The sequence below is a fragment of the Phocoena sinus genome, chromosome X (genome assembly GCF_008692025.1).
Source record: "Phocoena sinus isolate mPhoSin1 chromosome X, mPhoSin1.pri, whole genome shotgun sequence".
Classification (NCBI taxonomy): Eukaryota; Metazoa; Chordata; class Mammalia; order Artiodactyla; family Phocoenidae; genus Phocoena; species Phocoena sinus.
In genome coordinates this window covers 26,432,582-26,451,116 of record NC_045784.1, presented here as the reverse complement: position 1 = coordinate 26,451,116, position 18,535 = coordinate 26,432,582, and the positions used below count along the sequence as shown (strand labels likewise).

The following is an 18,535-nucleotide window of genomic DNA, read 5'->3' as shown; positions in this document are numbered from 1 at the left end:
GACTATGGGCAGGGACAGCAAGCGGGGGAGTGGGCAGGAGAGCAGGTGATGCTGGAACCTGGAGGAGGGAAGGTGAGAGGGTGTGAGCACCTTCAGCAGGGAGGTCCCACCCTGACTTGAAGAACGCCGCTCTGCACGTTTCCTTGAGGGCACTGCTCTAGGAACCACTAGGCTCTTGTTCTTGGTCAGCCTGTCCCCTGAGAACCCAGCGTATGAAGCGAGAGTGAGCGAGCCTCAGGCTACAGCCTGCCAGCCCTGCCTGTGGCTGACGGCGGTGACCACGGATCCTGGTAGGGTAGGCCCTCTCTGGGTTCCAAGGGTCCCTTTCGTTCACAAACAGGATTGCCACATCGACTCTTGGTAGGGCCGGGGCCTCTTTCCTGTGCTGCTCTAAAGGTGACACCTCAAAGCTCCCTGGGGCCCACGAGAAGGAACTGCGTCATGGACACTGTCGGGGTGCACAGCGCTGACAGTTGTGTGGGGCCTGCTCTGTCCTGAACTCGTTGGTCCTCAACCATTCAGCGTCCTCATCTTGTCGATACCAAGGGTCTGGGACCCCTCCTGCTGCCCCTGGTGTGGCACCTTCAGACGAAGGATCTCGTCTCCCTTAGAAATGATACAAAGAAATGAGGAGCCTCCACCTGACAACCATGCTCTGGGCCTTCAAGGGCTGAGCAGAGGCCTGGGCAGGACTCTTTATTATGCCTTTGATTCGGTGGAAGGGGGGTCGTCATTCACAGTCCCCACTGGGTCTCCTGGGAGGATCTGGGGGCGCCTTTCTCTCTTGACTTGAGGACATTTCCTCCCAGTAAGGCCCACAGCTCCCTGAGACCGAACAGTGGAAGTGAGGATGGCCTTACCTGGCCACAGCGCCCCTAGTCTCCAGAGGCTGAAAGCCGCAACAGGCAGGCTGAGGCCCTATAACGTGTGATCCTCCCTCACGGTCCCCATTTCTCACTCAGGGGAGGGTCTACGGTTCCTCCCTCTGCTGACCCATCACACCAAGATGCTGACTTCCCTGTGAGTTCCGAGTGGGGAACTGATGGGCACTTCTGCCTCACATCTGTGCCCGGGGGCGCCTCTAGGAACGACAATGGAGAGGGACTCCGCGCCGACCCCGCTGGCACGGGGTGGACTTCCCCCCCACAGTCCTCAGCATCTTCTCCTTGAGTCCTGGCAAATCCCGGAAATCCTCCCTCCGCTGATCTGAGTTCGCTTGCATTACATTAAGATCCTCACCTTCCTGAGATCCCCGAGATGAAAGAAAGGGTGAGCCACTGCCAGTCACCCCCGTCCATGCCCTCCCTGGGTTGGTAGCAGGGGCTGGACTCCGCGGGACCCCACTGTTGCGGCATCGTTGGCCTCTTTCGCCCTCACTCAGACGGCATCTACGCTCCTCCCTCAGCCCACCCGAGTCTTCTGGCCTCAGATCAAGGCCCACATCTGCCTGGGTCCCTGGGGCCCGAAGTGAGGGGTGACACATCAGGCTACCTCTACCTGGGGTTTCCCAGGGCTGAGGGGGGTGGGAGTTTGTGGGCCCCCACTGCTTTGGGTGGGTGTGCATCTACATCATCCCTCAGTGTCCTCACCCTGACGCACAGCAGGACTTGGACATCCTCTGTGTCTTGACTTGACGTCTATCCCCTCATACGAAGGCCCCCAACTCCCCGAGACCCGCTAGAAAGAAAACTTTGTCTCCTAGCTACAGCTGTGTGTGGACTTGCAATGCTGACAGGCAGGAAGAGATGGTGGTCACTAGTGGTGTAGGTGGTCCCCTCCATTCTCAGGGTCCTCTCCTTGCTTCCTGGCATCACCTGGAAATCCTCCGGCTGCTCACCTGAGCCCATACTCCCATCAAGGAGGTTCCTCACCTCCCTGCCATGGTCCGGGAAAACGTGAGTGATATTCATCGGTCACCATGCCTGAGTCTCCCTCCCAGGTCTGAGAGTAGGGATGAGATTCTATGTGGTTCACTTCTTTCTGGGTGGGGCTCCCTCATGTTCACTCGGTGTTACCACCTTGACTCTCGTTAGGAACCAGGCTTCTTCCCTATGTTGAATGAGGCCTCTCTCATTAGACCCAAACCCTGACGTCCCTGAGACCACCCTTGGAGGAACTGAGAGGGCAATTCAGCCTGAGAGCTCTAAACCTGGCTTCCCAGGGCGAAGGCAGAGGTGGCACTTTGTGGGGTCTCCTCTGTTCTGGGCGAGTCGGCTGTCTCATTCCTCACATAGAATTTGTGCCTTGACATCGATCGTGGCCTGGGACTCCTCTTCTTCTGCTGAACCGGGCAGCCAGCCCTTAAACCAAGGCCCTCATCTCCCTCAGACCCCACAGGCAGAAGTTAGGGGGCACCTGAGCCTGCCAGCTCTGCCCTGGGCCTCCCGGGGCTAACGGCAGGGGTGGCATGAGATGCAGCTCTCTCCACTGTGTATGGAGCAGTCTCCATTTCCTCACTCAGGATCTTCACCTTGACTCTGCACCCTGCCTGGGACTTTGCCCTCTGCTGGCGTGAGCCCATGACCGTCAGAAAAGGTCCTCATCTTCCTGGGACCTGAGCTTACAGTCAGAGTGAGCCTCATTCTGCCAAAGCTGATCTGGGGCTCGGCTACGCCTGGTAACAGCAAGGGTGGGACTCTCCGACCCCACTGTTCTGGAGTTGGTGGCTCCCTCAGTCCTCATTCAGGACTCTGGCATCCAGTCCGGGTAGGGTTTGGGATTCCTCCCTCCACTGACCCGAACCTACATGCCTCAGGCCGAAGCACTCACCTCCTTGAGTAGCTAGAAGAGAAGTCGGGGGCTCCTCATCCCGGCTACCTTATCTGGGGACTCCCAGGTCTGAGAGCAGGGCTGCTGACTTGTGCAGTTCCCTGTTTTCACGAGAGGTCTGCTTACTAACACTGATGGGCCTACCTCTGCTTCTTTTAGGGCCAAGTCTCCTCCCTAAGCTTAATGGGGTTGCCTTATCTATCTCTCCATCCATCCATCCATCCATCCATCCATCCATCCAACTACCTGTTGTTTTACATTTCACACCCATTACGCATTTACTTGTAACTGGTAGTTTGTATCTCTTAATTGTCCTCACCTAATTTCTCTCCTCCCCCCAACCACGTTTGCTCTCTGTATCTATAACTGTCTCTGTTCTGTTGTTTGTTCATTTGTTTTGTTTTTCAGCTTCCACGTGTAAGTGAAATCATACAGTAATCATACAGTTTTTCTCTGTCTGACTTATTTCACTTAGCGTACATAACACCCTCTTGGTCCACGCCCCCGCCCTTTCTTTTTGGCTGCACCATGTGGCATGTGGGATCTTAGCTCCCCTACCAGGGATCGAAGGTGCGCCCCCTGCAGTGGAAGCGAGGAGTCTTAACCACTGGACCGCCAGGGAAGTCCTGCCCCCTTTCCATAAAGGCCTTTCTCTACCCGAACGTCCCCTAGCCCCCAACCCCACTTCCCACCCCAGGCAGAAATGAGGGGTTCTCTCAGCCTGAATTCCTCTAGAGCATCGCACGAGTGAAGGCGGGAGGGGGCCCCGTGCAGTCACGCCTTTCGGAAGGAGGGACCCTCGTCAGCTCTGAAGGTCCCCACTTTTCACCTGCTGGGACAAGACTACACCCTTTGCCTAAGAAGCCGCCCCCTCTAGACAAAGGCCCTCCACTCTCTGAGGCCTCCAGACGGCAACTCCTCTGGCATATAGGTCAGATCAGGGTCCCACGCTGCTGATGGCAGGCAGGGGCGGGAGGCGGGGGGTCACCTTTGTTATGGGGGGAGGGGGGAGGGAAGGTCCCTGCAGGCTACATTCAGGTCCTCACCGTGGCTCCGGACGAGTCCTGAAAAACACACGCTCGGCTCCCGCTCGGCTCCTAGCTTCCGAAGCGGAAGTCGGGGGAGCCGCATCCGGCGCTGCGTGGGGTCTCCGAGGGCTGACGGTAGGGGCGGGGACTCTGCGGGGACAGCCACTGTTCGGGGTTCAGCGGTCCCTGCGTCCTGCCGGTGCCGTCTATCAGAGCCCGGGACCCCTCCCTCTATGGTCCCGGGTCCTCCAGCCTCCGAACCAAGCCCTCACCTCCCCGAGGCCCTAGCTGGGGGAAGTCAGGGCGCTGCTCCCACCATCTCTGCCTGAGAAGACGGGCGCCACCCTGTGAGCCTCCCTCCTTGGGGAAGAGACCCCCTCATTAGCAATGAGGGTCCTCACCTTGACTCTGGTTATGGCCAAGACGTCCCCCTCTGCAGAACTGGAGTCCGATCCTGCTAGATGAGGCCCTCCCCTCCCTGAGATCACACGGTGTAGTGGAATAACTGAGGACATGGAAAGGAGACGTGCCCATGAGCCCGCCCCCAGCAAACTGGGCACTGGAGAATAAGCCAGAACTGCAAACAGTGCTGATTGCTTTGAGCCCCCCCGGCAAACCGGGGGCATGCGAATAAGCAGAGCTGTGAACAGTCCTGAATGCTTTGAGCCCCCCTCCCCCCGCCCTCCCGGCAAACCGGGGGCCTGCGAAGAAGCATTGAGTGCTTTGGGCACTAATCCATGAGATGTCCTCAGTATAATCAGAGTGGTGGGAACACAAGGAAATGTCCTTGTGCTACTTCAGTATAATCAAAATAATGGTGGGAACTTTGTGCTGCTTTTGCGCTCAAGGACGAAGCACGCAGGTTCTCAAGAAAGCCAATTATTGCTTGTATAATTATAAAAACACAGGTTGCTGCTTTGGCATTTCTGAAACGTTAAGAAACCAAGTCTTAAAGTGTAAACCTAGATAATGCTTTAATAAAAGCTACCACAGCAGGACAGACGGCGCTGTTTTGCCTGAGCGAGCGGCAGCCCTCTACTGCTGTACTTCGGCACAATTCATCTCGTGTGATGAGCTTACTTCGGCCCTGTCATAAGGTAAACTACAACACACGGGTGGAATGAGCGGATGACTCAGCGGTAGCTCTTCTGGGTCTCCCAGGGCTAAGACCTGTACAGAATTCTCTTGGCCCCCTCTGCTTTTGGGGGTTCCCTCATAACAGCCAGGTAATTTTTTTGACTCTTGTTTAGGCCTGAGTTTTCTCTCTGTAGATCAGTGGCTGTCCCACTGGAGTTGAGTTGGGTCCTCAACTCCATGAGACTCCTCAGGGAGACTGAGGGGGTTCTTCTACCTCAAACATCTGTCCTGGGCATCCCGGGGCTGACAGCATTCGGGGGATTTGTGGGGACTTTTCTGTTCTGGGGTGTGTGGTTCCCTCATTCTTATTCCAAGTCTGGTCAGATACCTGCCCAGCCTAGGGACTCCACTGTCCTGCTAACTTGAGGCTGCTCCCATCAAATCAAGGTACTCCTGTTCTGGAGACCTCCAGCTGGAAGCCAGGATGAGCCGCATCCAGCCAGGACTGTTCTGGACTTCCAAGGGTTGATGGCCTGAGTCAGACTTTACAGAAACCCCCCTGTTCTGGCTGGTTCCTTCCATCATTCCTCATTCAGGGTCCCTACCTTCATATCTATCAAAGACTGGGACTCTTTCTGCTTATCCCTTCCATTGTTTTTAGGCCAAGGCTCTTAAGTCCCTGAGAAGTCTGAAGAATACGTGAGGGCATGCTCAGCCTGACAGCTCTATCTGAGGCTCTCTAAATCCGACAGCAGGTGGAAGCCTGTCTAGGTGTGACTCCCTGTATTCTGGGGTGTTGGTCTTCTAAGCCCTCTAATATTGAGGCAATCCGCTTGGCTCCTGGCTCTTGGATTAAAGGTTTCCTGAGAAATACCTCATCCTTGCAAACACCTGAGCAGTTTCCCCTCTGCAAACCTTGGTCCCTGCCTTAGGAGCGATGTGAGATGGGGAAGCTAAAGCATAAGGCAGGAGTTCCAGACAGGTGGTATTGTATCAGGGGAAAATACACTGATATTTTCCTTCTCTTCACCAGCCAGACTCAGAGACTCGTGTAAATTCTATTTTGACAGATGTAGATCAGGACGGTTTTGTGAGCCCCTGATCTCCTGAGGTTATCTGACACTGCACATGAAGATGATCAGTCACTGATCTTTATTCATGCCTGTCATTTACTTTGGTATCCATATTGCTCTGGGAATGTATTCCAACCCAGTAGCATGAGCACAGTTTTTCTTTTACTTATTGCCTGAGATGCATTTTTAAGAAGAAAGAGGAAAACTGAATATAAGAAACACAGGTGGGCCTCAGCCTTGGAGAACTGGAATAGTGTGGGTTCTTGATTAATCCAGACCCAGGATCTAGTTTCAAACCTGTCCCTTAACAGCCATATGAATTTGGGTGCATTACTAAAACTCTGTGAGCACCGGGCTCTGCATCTATGAATTGGGTTTGGCAAGCTCAGTCTTGTAGAACTAGTGAAAGGTGGTTAATATGTGTTAAGTGTCTGGCACAGTGACTGGCCTGTGTTGAGACTTCAACGTTGCATTTATTACTATGATTAATTTGGACCCCATGATACCACCCACTCTGCTGGGGTTGGTTTTTTTTTTTTTTTAACTCCAGGAGAAGCCAGAAAAATATGTGGCAACCTAGAACAAAGAAAACCCAATCATCCAAAATGCCAATTAGCAAGAAAAACTAAGTAATATTTCCCTATTACATGATAAATTATTCAATATGAGTACAAGATATACTTTCCCAGTTAGATACAACACAAACCCCTAAGTCTGTGTCAAGGATCACCAACTTCCCTCCCTACAAGCAGCCCTTCCATCTAAACTACCCTTGTTTTCATTAATTTAACCATCACCAAAACCCAGAACTCGTATAGAGTTTATCAGATTTAAACACATGATAACTTAATTTGAATGCCCTTTTGATGGAGAGGGCTCTGACCCTCCCAGCCCAGTGCAAAGGTGCCCACTGGCTTCTTACCATCTTGCCTCAAAGGAGAATTACACTTATTTCTCAGAAACTCCCTGAAGACGATGTGAATGAAACATTTAATTTGCATACTGTGTTCTCCTGCTCTGGCACAAGAGCACAGGACACATCCCATCCCTCGCACAGTGATATACTTGTCCTTCATGAATAGGCTCAGAACAGTCACAAGGGGGCTGATCTTCTGCATGCCCTTTACATAACTCAGCCTCTCATCTTAGGTGAGGTCCAGTTTTCTGAGACGGACATAGGAGTGGTGCACTTCTTTCACATCAACCTCAAAGACCAGCTCCATGTGCTCAGAGGCTCCCCTAAGGATCCCAGGAAGTGAAGTGCTCCTCATCATTTTTTAGGGCATTATTCACCAGGTCTGCCTTTGTGATGGGCTCTTTAACTTGATAACTGAGAACCAGGGAATTCACCACCAAAACCACTTTCTAGTCAAGAGTGTGTTGGGCAACTTGTTAGTGTCTGGCAAAGTGTATGGTTCTCTGACTTTGTTCCTCTATTTGACCACTGGAGTCCTGCTTGATGAGATGCCTATGAACACTCCTGACTTTGAGTCTTTGGGTCTCCTTGAGGGCCTGAAAGCACTGCTCATGCGTGCAGCACCACTGCTTCTGATACTGAGGCATGACAGCTCTTGTTGGTACCAGTAGGCAGGAGTGTGGGTAGGAGGCATGGCAATGGGCCACCACAGGCTAAGGAAGAGGAGGAAGATATAAGTGGTGTCAGCTGGTAAACTCAATTTTATTTGCTCTGATGAAGGCCAACTCCACCAGACTTTTCCTAAGGGCAGTGTTCTAGGGCCTCACAAGTCTCCTGTCCTGTTTGTTCCACAAGTACTTGAAGAAGGAACTGAGAAGGCATTTCACAGCTCAGCCGGCCAACCCAGTTGGAGACCTCCAGGGCTCACAGTAGGGCAGGGAGAAATGGGCTCTATTAGGTGCACTGGTATTAGAGTATTCCCCTCAGTCCTCACTCAGGGTCCTCACTGTGACTCCTAGCAGTTCCTGGGACACTCAGTCAACTGACCTGAGGCCATCTCCCTTCAGATCGAGGCCTTCATCTCTCTGAGACTCCTACAAGGAGGAGTCACCTCTGTCTGGGTCCTCCCAAGGTTGACAGCAGGGCCTTGACTCTGGGGGACACCCTCTCTTCTGGGGTAAGTAGTCCCCTCACCGCTCATGCCGGTTCTTCACCTTGACTCCTGACAGAGTATGGAATTCCTCCCTCTGCCTAACTGGGGTCATTCACCCCCTTCAGGCCTCACTTCCTTGAGTCGTCTGAGGAGAAAATAACACTGGACAAAGAAATATAGGACCTGTTTTTTTATTAACAGGATGTCTGGCAAACCTACCTGAGGGCGAAGTGAGGGTCCTTAGCTTGAAACTGTCTGGGCCTCCCAGGTCTCAGGGCAGGGGTGCAGCAGGCCTCTGAGGTTCCTCTCTTCTGGAGTTATATTATTCTCAGTTCATATGGGAGGTATTTGGAGAAATCATGGTACTCAGTGAAAAGCAAGTTTGAGGGCGTGCTAGGGACCTATTGGGAGAGAGTGACAAAAATGACAGGTGGAACGTCAGACTGTGCCTGCATGTCTTGCTGAGACATTGTTACAGGAAATCAAATATACCCCCTAATCAGTGCTGGAGTGGTGTTTACATCAGTATTTTCAAAAACAGGGCCTGTGAAGTAATAATAGGTGCTCTTCCAAAAAAGGCAAATTATTTAAATAAAGTTGAGTAAGTTTTAGTTTCCGGTTTTGTTTTCACTGCAAGACTTCCCAAAGCCCTCAATATGCCAATATGCACTGAGAAACTCCAAGAGGGATAATACAACATGATGAGTTTTCTTAACATATTTGACCATGAAAAGCATGTCCTCCTGCCATTTTTTTTTTCACATCGAATCTCAGGACTTCAACACAGAACATTTTGGAGATGCTGTCTATGATGTTCCTGGCAGATCCTCAGCTTATGTTTTTCTGAATGTTTTCAGTTACAGTATAGTGGCCCATCCTGGGGCAAGAAGACTGGCCAGGCACATTTTCAAAACAAAATGGCTGCTTTAGTGCCAATAAAGATGATATATAAAGCACAAAGACCTTAATAAGTGACATGAAATATCAACTCTTGATACTTTTCCAAAATTTCAATTTAGAGTCAATAGGATGCAACCACACCCAAAACTTGCTTGAGATGCCGGATCATTGAGAGACATACTCTAAGGGTCATGTTAAATATAGGGCATCCTAAATTTCCCAAAGAATACTACTATGTTACAGCTACTTAAAGGAGAGTAGATGCATATTTTGTAAGTACCCAAACCTCCAGGGGGAAAATATGCTAGAGCTAGCCCAGCTGTAGGGGACCTAATCAAAAAAGGTGTGGGGCTTCCCTGGTGGTGCAGTGGTTGAGAGTCCGCCTGCCGATGCAGGGCACATGGGTTCGTGCCCCGGTCCGGGAAGATCCCACATGCCGCAGAGCAGCTAGGCCCGTGAGCCATGGCCGCTGAGCCTGCGCGTCCGGAGCCTGTGCTCCGCAACGGCAGAGGCCACAACAGTAAGAGGCCTGCGTAACGCAAAAATATAAAAATTAAAAAAAAATAAATAAATAAAGGTGTGACTACAGGGTAGGTATTCAGGCTCAGTGGAGAATGGGAATGTTTGGAAACCACAAGGGAGAACTTCTATCTTATAAACTGGTTTTACATAGTGGAAGTGGCAGGGGAACACAGTAATAAGGAAGCTACACAAGTGCCTGCAATTCATCCAAGTGGTACAGGGTACTGTGTCTTTCAAAAGACCTGATTCTGGACTTCTCCAGATGTTAGGATTGAGGTTATTGGTATTCTTTCTGCTATCCTTACAGTGTTTAGTTCAGAAACTGGTGCAGGCCATGTTCCTGCAGAAGACACACATAGTTGATCTGGGAAAGACAAAGGCAGGGAATAGAGACAGGGGCTGAGAGCAATGACCCAGAGATGCCTGCAGAAGTCTAGAGGAGTACAGCTAAAAACACACATCCGTTTTCCTCTTTATAGTTCAAATAAATTTAAAAACTAAAGCAATTTCCTAGGCAAAGCTATAATGCAAACCCAGCCTTTATCTTGTGATTTGGACTTAGGGTATACAGATAATTAGAAGTATGTTGATCTGAGCAAGTTACTTTCTTAAATGCTGTATTTCAAAGGATTTCAAATAAAAGAGAAACAAGATGGTGGCTCAAGATAGCGGACATTAAAAAAAAACAGCATATAAGTAACATATTTAGAGCTATATTAGTGCATCTCCTGGGTAATTTTAGTATTCATTAGTGTCTTCATCTCTCAGTGGAACAAAACTCATGACTGTCGTTAAAATACTGTTTTAGTCATGTACTAGCTAATTAATAAAGATATTAAATATAACCATTTCTGAAACCTGTGCCTCCGGCATGTATTTTAGCAATGCCTCTTCAATGGGATTTTAGTACTTAAATATTTCCCTCTATGATATTTGGATATGTATATGATTTTAAAATATTATAAAATTATTCATCAGGGAACTGTAACAGGGCTTTGTGACTTTACTAAAAATCTTTTCATTTGAAAACACACCTTTAGAGTACCCACTGATATTGGGAGACAACTTCAAGTTTTATAATTAGGTGCTACCAAATACCATTCTTTCATTATAGAGCAAGAAACCCAGGTCAAAATAAAAACATCTCCATCAGGGGCTTCCCTGGTGGTGCAGTGGTTGAGAGTCTGCCTGCCGATGCAGGGGACATGGGTTCGTGCGTGCCCCGTTCTGGGAAGATCCCACATGCCGCGGAGCGGCTGGGCCCGTGAGCCACGGCCGCTGAGCCTGCGCGTCCGGAGCCTGTGCTCTGCAGCGGGAGAGGCCACAGCAGTGAGAGGCCCGTGTACCACCAAAAAAAAAAAAAAAAAAAAAAAAAGATAACTTCTATGCTTTCTTTAGGTGGTAGCTTTTAAAAATCCAAGGAATTAGAAGAACTTTTTGCTTACAGAAAGGTGAAAAACTTACTTTCATTTTCAGGAAATCATGAAAGCATAAAACTCTTCTATAGAATATCAATGTCAATTAAGGATAATACATTACATAGAGTCAGAAGTACTGGTGTTTAGCGAGTTCACCTTTGAGAGACATTTGGCATAAACTAAAACTCTGCAGCAGGAGAGGCCACAACAGTGAGAGGCCCGCATACCGCAAAAAAAAATTAAAAACTCAATCAATGTTTAAGAGGATTATCAGTTTTTCAAAATTCCAGTTTAGTTTTAGAAAATCATTCTTATGTTTCTTCTAACTGGTTTTTCCATTTCATTGTAAAAATCTATTCAAAAATATTAATGTTTAAAGTGATCGTTACAGAGAGGGAGGGAAGTAGGAACAGCACAAAGAAAAACAACAATAACAATATAATCTCCACTACTCAGAGACATCTGCTGTTATCAAACTATTCTTTCTATTAGTTACTAGGCAATTTTGGAAGACTCTGAAAAAATCTCAGCTTGGCATACACAAACCACCTAGTGAACAATGGCAGACTCCTACCACCTAGTTAGTTCTTTTCAGTTTGCAGATGGGTAAAGAAACTCAGCCCCAAGAAAAGAATGCTGCTCTTTTAATTATTCCTCCCTACTTTTCTTCATCGAATGACTATATACTGCTTTGATTACTGCAGGACTTTGTTTAAGCCATTGACAATGATTTTTCTTTTAAAAGAAGAACCCTACAGAGAAAATAGCTTAAAAATTGCATAGGATATTCAGAGAGCAAGAATAAACGGAAACAAAAATCCACCGTCAGGATTTGAATTTCAGGCTTCGTCAGCGATTGACGTGTAGAATGTAGAATGTAATTTTTCTCCAGACTTTAATATCTACTAAACACCCAATGACCAAGTGGCCTACATTTGTTAGATATTTGGTTAATGAGTTGGACTTAATGTGACATTTGCGACTGAAAGCTAGAAGTCTAGATCAACTGTCTGTGATCTTAAAAAAAGGGGCCTTAAGTTCTGGATTTTATCAAATGTGCATCCAAGTCCAAATCGATAGAACCAAGACTTCCCTGGCTTTCAGTACTCCACAGAAGGTGAAGACATAGGTAAGTTGTTTAAAGAACAAAATGGACTCCACACTAAGAGTAATGACAAAAAAACACTAAGGATTCAAAATCCAGATCAATATCAAATGATAAATAAAAGGTACAAAGATATTACAATATAAATGAATAGCTGTTGAAATTAAAGAGCACTGTTTTAAATTAGAGCTCTGTTTAAATTAAAGGAGATCTTTGTTAAATTCAGAGTCCATTCACATATCTAGAATGCACAATCATGCTGCTGAGAGTCATACAAGTGATGTAGGGGGAAAGTGGATTTGTGTGTTTTGCAGCGAGTGGGATGGGAAACGGGAACACTGGAAGTAAAACAAAATGACAGGATACTGGGGAAGCGGTGGGTTCTTTCCAGTCTCTCAGCATTAGCTGAGGCAAAGCAATGGGCAACAGAAATTGTGAGCCCTTAAAAAGAATGGGTACCATACCCCCATAATTGAAATCACTTGGTGAGTTACTGAGAATACAGATTTCTAGGCCCACTGTAACCCAAGAGCAGCCTTGGAATCGAGATTTTTTGTTTTTTTTTTTCTTCACAGAGAAAATTTTTGTTATTTTTTATTTTATTTATTTATTTTTTGCGGTATGCGGGCCTCTCACTGTTGTGGCCTCTCCCATTGCGGAGCACAGGCTCCGGACGTGCAGGCTCAGCGGCCATGGCTCACGGGCCCAGCCGCTCCGCAGCATGTGGGATCCTCCCAGACCGGGGCACAAACCCGCGTCCCCTGCATCGGCAGGCGGACTCTCAACCACTGAGCCACCAGGGAAGCCCTATTTTTTATTTTTTTAACATCTTTATTGGAGTATAATTGCTTTACATTTTTGTGTTAGTTTCTGCTGTATAACAAAGTGAATCAGCTATACCTATACATATATCCCCATATCTCTTCTCTCTTGCGTCTCCCTCCCACCCTCCCTGTCCCATCCCTCTAGGTGGACACAAAGCACCAAGCTGATCTCCTTGTGCTATGTGGCTGCTTCCCACTAGCTGTCTATTTTACATTTCGTAATGTATATATGTCCATGCCACTCTCTCACTTTGTCTCAGCTTACCCTTCTCCCACCTCGTGTCCTCAAGTCCATTCTCTATGTCTGCGTCTTTATTCCTGTCCTGCCCCTAGGTTCTTCAGAACCATTTTTTTTAGCCTCAAGTGATTCTGATGAGAAGCCGACTTTGGAGCCACACTGTTACCCACACTGATGTCTTGTTAGCACTTCATTAAGAAGTGTTAAACTTTTAGAAATTAAGGTTTTCCCAGAAGATGAGGTGTTTTTCATTTAAATTTAAACATATTAATGGGAAGTCTATAGATATTCTGGAACTTCTCTGAAATTTTTTGATGATCATATTCAAGTGCTGAGTTTTCCTCCAGTAATGAACATTTTTAAGCTAGCTATGGACATTTATTAAAATACAGGCCTCAAACTGTCCAAATTGTGACAGGATGAATAAAATAAGAATGTCTCAAAATGTTACTTGAAACCCTCCTAGGGCACTATTAATATCTAGAATTTTTTGGTAGGTGAGAATAAAAACAGGTTTTAGGTCACATATAATATTCTTCTTCCATTCCTTTTAAAGACTTCATTTATTTATTAACCTCTTTTCACTTCTATCCTTATAATTAAGTTTCTTTATAGCCTCACACTTACAGTTGAAAGTAGTGTCTGCATGGGAGCATATGTATATGTATAGCTGATTCACTTTGTTATAAAGCAGAAACTAACACACCATTGTAAAGCAATTATACCCCAATAAAGATGTTAAAAAAAAAAAAAAAACAGCCAACCTAAAAAAAAAAAAAAAAAAAAAAAAAAAAGTAGTGTCTGTAGGTTATGTGTAGAGGTTACATTTCATAGGTCACATTTCTGTTGTTACTTAATTGTTCATGCATTTCCCCTCAAATAAATTTCCAGGAGGAGGAGCACAGATTTTACTTCTTTTAATATGCAGAATATTTAAAGTTAGTATTTTAAGTGTAGTAGACTCTCAAAAATGACTTACCCAAAAGATGTTTTTCAACACTGAATTTTCTCAATTGAGAAAAGTATATATACTTGTGCTGTTCAACACAGTAGCCATTAGCCACATGTGACTATTTAAATTTAAATGAATAAAAATTAAATAAAATTTAAAATTCAGTTCTTTAGCTGCACTATCCACATCTCGAATGTTCAGTAGTCACATGTGGCTCTCATACTGGACAGCACAGATATAGAACATGTCCATTAATGTAGGAAATGCTATTAGAAAATGCTGATCTATACAAATTGTTTCTCCTTCCTTCCTCCCTCCCCTTCCTCTCTCTCTCTGATACAGAAGCGTTTCACTGCTCTAAAAAAATTCCCTATGCTCCAACTATTCCTCCTTCCCCCTTTCTTCAGCACCTGGCAACCACTGATCTTTTTGTTTCCATAGTTTTGCCTTTTCCAGAATGTCATATACAGTAAGTCCCCTACATACGAACCTTCAAGTTGCGAACTTCCAAAGATGCAAACGTATTATAAACCTATTACAGTACAGCACTATATAGCCGATTCTGTTAGTTGGGTACCTAGGCCAACTTTGTTGGACTTAGGAACAAACTGGACTTACAACGTGCTCTCGGAATGGAACTTGTTCATATGTAGGGGACTTAACTGCAGGTGGAATTATACAGTATATATAGCCTTTACAGATTGGCTTCTTCTGCTTTGTTTTGTTTTGTTTGGCTGCGCTGTGTGGCTTGCAGGATTACTTCCTCGACCAGGGATTGAACCTGGACTCCCTGCAGTGGAAGCACGGAGTCTTAACCACTGGACCACCAGGAAATTCCCTCAGATTGGCTTCTTTCAGGTAACACTATGCTTGTTTCTGCCATTTTTTTTCATGGCTTGATACCTCATTTCCTGTTATCACAGAATAATATTCTATTGCATGCATGACTGCATCACAATTTATCCATTCACCTACTGAAAGACATCTTGGTTCCTTCCAATTTTGACATTTATGAATAAATCTTGTATAAACATTCCTGTGTAGGTTTTTATGTGGACACAATTTTCAATGCATTTGGATAAATCCCAAAGAGCACGAATGCTAAAATATGGCAAGACTATGTTTAGCTTTGTAAGAAATTTCCAAACTATCTTCCAAAGTGGCTGTACCATTTTATATCTCCACCAGCAATGAGTGAGAACTCCCGTTGCTCCATATCCTCACCAGCATTTGATGCTGTCAGAGTTTTGGATTCTGGCCATTCTAATAGGTGTGTAGTAGTATCTTATTGATGTTTTAATTTACAATTCTCTAATGACGTATGATGTGCAGCATCTTTTCATATGTGCCATATTTGCTATCTGTATGTCTACTTTGGTGAGCTGATTAGATCTGCCAGCTTTTAAATTGGGTTGTTCATTTTGTTGTTGTTGTTGTTGAGGTTTAAGTGCTCTTTATATGTTTTGGATACAAGTCCTCTATCAGATATGCTTTTGTAAATATTTTCTCCCTGGCTGTGCCTTGTCTTTGCATTCTCTTAACAGAGTGTCTTTTGTAGAGCAGAAGTTTTTCACTTCAATGACCTCTAACCTAGCTATTTTTTCTTTCATGGAGCATGCTTTTAGTATTGTATCTAAAAACTCATTGTCAAACACAAGGTCACCTAGATTTTCTCTTCTGTTATCGTTTTATATTTTAATAAGTTTTATATTTTTGCATTTTACATTTTGGTCTATGATTGATTTTGAGTCACTTTTCTTAAAAGATATAAGGTCAGTGTCTAGATTCATTTTCTTGAATATGAATGGCAGTTGTTAAGCCCCATTTGTTGAAAAGACTATCCTTTTCCACTGGATTGCCTTTGCTCCTTTGTCAACAATTAGTTGCTCATATTTGTGTGGGTTTATTTCTGGGGTTTTTGGTCCATTAAGTTGATTTGTCTATTCTTTTAACACCACCACACTGTCATGATTACTGTGGCTTTAGAGTAAGTCTTGAACTAGAGTACTGCCAGTCCCCCAACTGTGTTCCTTTACAGTGCTGAATTGGTTACTCTGGAACTTTTCCTTTTCCATATAAACTTTAGAACCAGTTTGTTGGTATCCACAACATAAACTTCTGGGATTTTCACTGGGATTGTGTTGAACCTATAGATTATGTTAGGAATAACTAACATCTCAACAATATCGAGTCTTCCTATCCAAGAACATGGAATATCTCTCCATTTATTTAGATCTTTGATTTCTTTCATCAGTTTTGTAGTTCTCCTTATATAGACCTTATAAAATTTTGTTAGATTCATACCTAAGTATTTTTTTTTTGCTTCTAATGTAAATGGTATTTTACTTTTTATACTCAAATTCCAAATGTTCGCTGCCGATATATAGGAAACAATAGAATTTCATATATTAACCCTGAATCCTGCATCTGTGCAATAATTGCTTATTAGTTCCAGAAGGGGTTTTTTGGTCAATTTTTTGAGATTTTTCTATATAGACAATAAATCACCTGCAAACAAAGACAGTTTTACTCCCTCTTCTAAATTTTCCTTCCTTTTCTTGTGTTTTTTCATTACATTACATAGGGTTTACAGTACAATTTATAATTGTACTGTACAATTTTGATAAAGAGTAGTGAGAGGGGACGTCCTTGCCTTGTTCCCCATCTTAGGGGGGGGAAGTATCTAGTTTTTCACCATTATGATATTAATTGTAGTCTTTTTGAAGATGTTCTTTATCAAGTTGAAAAAATTTCCCCTCCATTTCTAGTTTACTGAGAGTTTATCATGAAAGGGTGTTGTATCTTGTTGAATGTTCTTATTGCATCCACTAATATGATCGTATGATTTTTCTGCTTCAGCCTGTTGATGTAATGAATTACATTAATTGACTTTAAAATTTTGAACTACCCTTGGATACCTGGAATACACATTTGGTTGTGGTGTATAATCCTTTTTATACATCATTGAATTTATTTCCTAATATTTTGCTGAGGATTTTTGAATCTATGTTCATGAGAGATATTGATTGGTAGTTTTCCTTTCCTGTAATGTCTTTGCCTGGGTTTGGTATTAGATAATGCTGACCTCATAAAATGAGTTACGAGGTGTTCACACTGCATCTATTTTTTAGAACAGATTGTAGAGAACTGGTATCATTTGTTTCTTAGATGTTTGGTGAAATTCAATAGTGAAACCATTTGGACCTGGTCCTTGCTATTTTGGAAGGTTATTAATTATTGATTTCAATTTCTTTAATAGTTGTAAGTCTATTCAGATTGCCTATTTCCCCTTGTGTGAGTTTTGGTAGATTGTGTCTTTCAAAGAATTGGTCCATTTCACCTTTTATCAAATTTGTGGGTGTAGAGTTCAAAATACAGTTGACGCTTAAACAATGTGGTGGTTAGGGGCACAGACTCCTTGTGCAGTAAAAAATCCACGCATAACTTTATAGTAGGCCCTCCGTATCCATGGTTCTGCATCCAAGGACTCAACCAACTGTGGATCATGTAGTGTTGTAGTATTTATTGAAAAAAAAAAAACCTGTGTATAAATGGACTTCTGTAGTTCAAACCTGTGTTGTTCAAGGGTCTACTGTATTCTATTATCATTTTACTGTCCATGGGATTAGGAGAGCTGATTCCTCTTTCATTTCTGATACCAGTAATTTGTGTCTCCTCTCTTTTTCTTTTTTGTTTAAACCCTAACCAGCCTTGATTTCAATGGCAGAGCTCCAGCAACCTGGAAGCACCTCACCAAGCCTCTCAGTGGAGCGGGAAGGGGCAGGGAATTGGAACTCAGAGGCTCAAATCTTAGAGAAGGGCTGATGGCAAGCCTGGGGAGAGGCTGCATGACTGTGGGGAGTCCCCTAGCGCAGGTCGTGGGCCATGAACATGCCTCTGGCCCTGCGCAGGATGGGGTCCTTGGCAGCATCACTGGGGTGCTCCTTGGACGGGATCTCCAGTAGCGCTGCAGTGAAGCACTGGTGGGCATCGAGCGCATGCTGCACCTCTCTGCGATGTACTGGTTGATGAGGATGATGCCGATGTCCTCCCGATTTAGAAACCACCAGAAAGTGTCTTCCGTCTCACTGATGGTAGTATCCTTCTCCACCACCAGGAAATTAGGGTGGTGGTTCTTGTTAAGCTCCCCTATGCCACCCAGCAGGAAGCCAGTCACCGTGTCCTCGTCTCCCATCACCACAATTAGCTTCCCCCTCTCCGCCATCCTCACAGTCAGCAATACTTCAAATATTTTACTTTATTCTCTTTTTGCTTGGATGGTTTCTGAAGATAAGTTCGATTTAATTGTTCTTATTCCTCTGTTGGTAAGACATTATTTTCTCTGGCTTCTTTCAAGATTTTCTGTTTGTCTTTGATTTCCTGCAGTTTGAATATGATATGCCTAGATATCAAATTTTGGGCATTTATCCTGTTTGTTGTGCTCTGAGCTTCCTGGATGTGTGGTTTGGTGTCTGTCTTTCATTTTTGGAAAATCCTCAGCCTTTTTTATTTATTTATTTTAACAACTTTATTGGAGTATAAGTGCTTTACAATGGTGTG

At 45.0% G+C, this 18,535-nt stretch overlaps 1 pseudogene; it reads right to left on the bottom strand.

Moving 5' to 3' along the window:
• Positions 1-17,841: 17,841 nt before the first annotated feature.
• Positions 17,842-18,200, bottom strand: LOC116747956 (annotated as a pseudogene).
• Between the last annotated feature and the right edge of the window lie 335 nt (positions 18,201-18,535).